Source organism: Cupressus sempervirens, chromosome 5 (assembly GCF_028749045.1).
Source record: "Cupressus sempervirens isolate cs-2001-9-10 chromosome 5, ASM2874904v1, whole genome shotgun sequence".
NCBI classification, from domain to species: domain Eukaryota; kingdom Viridiplantae; phylum Streptophyta; class Pinopsida; order Cupressales; family Cupressaceae; genus Cupressus; species Cupressus sempervirens.
The window spans coordinates 1,009,575,387-1,009,580,232 of record NC_143122.1 but is presented as its reverse complement, the minus strand read 5'-3'; the positions used below and the strand labels follow the sequence as shown (position 1 = coordinate 1,009,580,232).

Genomic DNA, 4,846 nt, shown 5'->3' with positions numbered 1-4,846 from the left:
CCCTATTAAAGGTTAAAAAACACACTGTTAGGTGTGACCCTATTAGAGGATTTGATCACCCTATTAGGAGTGGCCTTGTTAGAGGTCTTTAATACACTTTAAATAGAAATTCCACCTTGTTAGAGGATTTACAAATAGTTGTTAAGCCAACTCTATTAAGAGAATTATAGTAATGTATTTTAAAGATATATCTGAAACTTTTCAAAAGTTTAAGTGGTATTTGGAAAGAGTAGAGAAGGAATAGGAAAGAAGATGAAATGTTTGAGATTAGATAGAGGAGGTGAATTTAGTTCTAATGAATTCAATGAATTCTACACTGAAAGAGGAATCAAAAGACAAGTATCAGCCCCTAGTACACCTCAACAAAATGGTATAGAAAAAAGAAGGAATAGATCAAAAACGGATTGTGCAAGAACTTTGATGATAGAAAAGAATGAATATTGCAATCAAATACTGGAAAGAAGCAATTAGTACAACAGTTCATACCTTGAATATAGCACAGTTGAATAAAGACTCAAATCAAACTCCTTATGAACTATGGTATGGCTACAAACCTAATGGAAGTTACTTGAAAGTATTTGGTAGAAAATGTTATATTTTGAAGGAGACTAGGAAAGGTAAATTTGATGTCAAAAGTGATGAAGGCATATTCCTAGGTTACTCCAACAAAATTAAACCATACAAATGTTTGAATCTAACCACTCATAAGATCATAGAAAGTGCACATATGAAGATTGATGAGTTTGCAGAAAAGAGTGAAGCAGAGAGCAACAAACGACCTAAAGATTATAGAAATTTCATTTACTTTGAACTTGATACATTGACTAATCTAATTAGAATTTAGTAGACTTCACATCCCAAGTCCAAAAAATCTCCAAAACCACCTAATTTGTAGCTAGTGCAATCTAAGTCATAGTCTGAAGGACCTGAGTCACAATAGAGGTGATCAAGTTGCAACTAGTGCAACCTAAGTCTGAATTTGAAGGACTTGAGTCATAGACAATGAGACCCGAGCATGATGTAGAAGATCATGGTGAGGAAAGTGGAACATGTTCTAACTCAAAAGTACTTGTATTAACAAGATATGTCAGAAGACACCATGCACCTGAGAAGATCATTGGAGACAAGTCAAATGGAACAATTACAAGGAATAAATTGAAAGGTACATGTTTTCTTACTAAACTTGAACCTAGATTAGTTAAAGATGCTTTGCACAATAAAAGTTAGATTGAAGAAATGAATAAAGAGATAGAATAGATAGAAAGGAATAATACTTGGACTAATGTGATTGTCACAAAGTATTTTTTTAGAAATAAGTTGAATGAAGATGGAGAAGTTTCAAGAAACAAAGCAAGGTTAGTATGCAAAGATTATTCTCAAGAAGAAGGTATTGACAATGGTGAAACTTTTGGTCTAGTTGCAAGATTAGAAGGTGTTAGGACTTTACTTGCTTATGTTATATTTGAAGGATTTAAATTTTATCAAATGTATGCGCAATATGCATTCTTGAATGGAATTCTTGAAGAAGGAGTTTATATAGAACGATTTGAAGATTTTGTAGATCCTAGAAAAAAGGATATGGTTTTTAAACTACACAAAGCATTGTATGGTCTCAAGAAAGCTCCTATAGCTTGGTATGAAAGACTTCATAATTATTTGATGAAGATTGGTTTTTAAACAAAAAATGCTAACAACAACCTATACATAAAAGGAGGACTAGACAAAAAGATTGTGTTGGCAAAAATATTTGTGGATGACACATTGTTTACTGGAAATAATGATTTATGCAAAGCTTTTTTAGAGGAAATGAACAAGGAATTTGAGATGTTAATGGTTGGAGAAATCAAATTATTTGTTGGCTTTTAGATTCAATAGAAGAAATATGGTATCTACATTAATCAATCTAAGTATATCAAGGAGATATTGAAAAAAATTGGAATGAAAAATTCAAGACTAGTTGGAACACCTATGTCTACTAGACATAAGCTTTCAAAAAATGATGATTATAAGGAGGTAGATCATACTACATACATATCAATGATTGGAAAAATTTAGTATGTTGTACATACTAGTTGATCAGAAATAAATTAGGATATTCAAGCAAAGAGATCTCTTTATTTTTAGCCAATTGTAATGATTGTATTGTCCATTCAACTTCTTATGAAAATCATAAGATGTGGTGACCTTTTGGTTTCCTTGAAAATGTATAAAAAGGATCAATTCAAAGTTATGAGAAAGATATGGGAATACATATTGTTTGCAGAGATTGCCAATTTGTATCAAATCTTATATACAGAGTTCATGGGTAGACATCTCAACCATGGGATTGCTTAACTCCTATAGAGTTCATGGGCATACATTTCAATCACGGGATAGCCCAACATTTATGAACTTGGACACACAACTCCTCCACAGGTTTGTCCAAATTTCATTGATATGAAGGCATACATCTCACTTACAAGATTTTCCACAATAGTATGAAATTTTATGACTGAATAAAAGTATTCATATGGTTTATTATGTATTTACAATACCAATATTTATTCTTTCAGTATTATCCTTTGAATTGCTAAAATAATTTAGATCAGTGGTATCAAAGCTAGGTTTCATCTCATTTTAGATGTACGTACAATTAGATTTATCCCAATATGAAGGTGTTCTTATAGTGGTCTTCTTCCTTGAAAATCAACATCGAGTCTCGGCTTGATGAAAAACTAATAACCAGTCTTTCAAGAAAAAAAAATCTTGCACAATGGATTGTTGGTTCTTCTCAACTGTTCCCTGCAATGACACTTCATCTTCCAAATGTTGAAAAGATGAAGCATTGAGAGCTTTAATGTAGAGAAACAATATCATATCAAATTCTCCTCTTTCCATGTCAATACGTTCAATCGTTGTGCAATCATGAAATTCATAGCAGCCAAATCCTACGTGGCATTTCTTAGAAGTTTTAATAATACAATCAAAATTGTACATATGTTCTCCCCCATGCTACTATGCTAAAAAAATGGAATTCCTTTAAGAGCCTCTACTGGAAATGTACACATACATCTGAACCTTCATGACTTCTTTAGATTTTGGGAAATCACGAGTGCACAGAAGAATCAGGAGTTAAGGTTTTTGATTCATTGATTATTTCCAAGCTAGGTTTCTAGCCAAAGCTGAGGTTGTGAGAATGAACCTTCAAGATTTTGTTTCCAAGCTTGCTCAATAGCTAGAGCCACGAGCTATTCAATCATAGACTTTTTGTCTCCAGATAGAAACTTTGCAAGCTTGTCTTTGTAGAGACAAAGATTCACACACACTTTCAATATGTCATTAGTCAAAAAATTTGCACGCTTCTGTCAAAGTCCAATTTTGTTAAATCTCTATCTGAGAAGGCTTTGTGAGAGACCTGCAATTGACAAATTTTGGAAGTCACAATGAGTATTTTGTCAAAAGAGGCCCTTGCAAAAGGTTTTTCCTATTGAGGAAGAGGAAGGAAAAAGTAAAGGCAGCTTCCATGAAGCTTCATTCTTTCTAGAAGAGGTCAACTATGAATCCCCAATTAATGAATGACATCTGCATCAAAAACTTCATGATCTAGATGATAACCAAGGATTTCCTTAACAGAAATAGGAGTAGACAATTTCATCACTATTTCTTCACAAGCCCTAGCAGGACGTTACCCATTATGGGTGAGGAAACCAAGGAAGATGGGAATGATGATATTGAAGAAGATCAAAAGCAATATAATGCAATATATTATTCATTTAACAAGAGTAATTTAGGGCAAGTTGTCATGGTCTTTCAATATTTTGATTTGACATACTGAGGAGAATTTTCAATCTTAATAGAATAATTATTATGAGTTGGGCACAATGTTACTTTATTTAGAAGATGATGGGGCAATGGGGCCCATTGCCTCATAAGAAAGGAAGAATGACCAGAAATAAATTAGGATATTCAAGCAAAGAGATCTCTTTATTTTTAGCCAATTGTAATGATTGTATAGTCCATTCAACTTCTTATGAAAATCATAAGATGTGGTGACCTTTTGGTTTCCTTGAAAATGTATAAAGAGGATCAATTTGAAGTTATGAGAAAGATATGGACATACATCTCATTTGTTAAGATTGCCAATTTGTATCAGATCTTTTATATGGAGTTCATGGGCAGACATCTCAACCATGAGATTGCTCTACTCCTATAGAGTTCATGGGCATACATCTCATTCACGGGATAGCCCAACATTTATGAACTTGGACACACAACTCCTCCACAGGTTTGTCCAAATTTGATTGATTTTCAAGCATACATCTCACTTACAAGATTGTCCACAATTGTATGAAATTTTATGATTGAGTAAAAGTCTTCACATGGTTTATTATGTATTTACAATACCAATATTTATTCTTTCAGTATTGTCCTCTGAATTGCTAAAATAATTCAGATCACTAGTCCTGATATTGCTCTAGAAATTAGTATGGTGGCAAGATTCTCAGCTAATCATAGAGAAAATCATATGATGACAATAAAGAGAATAATGAGGTATTTGAAGGGTACTAAAGACTATGGATTATGGTACAATAAAGGAGGCAAAATAGATTTGAAAGCCTTCAATGATGCAAATTGGGTAGGAAGTGTTGATGACAAGAAAAGCGCCAGTGGTGGAGCGTTCTTTCTTGGTAAGAGACTAGTGTCTTGGAAAATTAAGAATAAAAATTGCATTTCTCAATCTATTCTAGAGGTAGAGTATGTTGTAGCAGCAATTAATTATTCCAATGTTGTTTGGTTCAAGCAACTATTGTAAAGTATGAAGGTAGAGATCAAGGATCTAGTGGTTATCTTTTGCAATAACACAAGT

The 4,846-nt window shown here is 32.9% G+C and overlaps 1 pseudogene; it reads right to left on the bottom strand.

Annotated features, from left to right (window-relative positions):
• Positions 1 to 3,085: 3,085 nt before the first annotated feature.
• Positions 3,086 to 3,634, bottom strand: LOC149559357 (uncharacterized; annotated as a pseudogene).
• Positions 3,635 to 4,846: the final 1,212 nt, after the last annotated feature.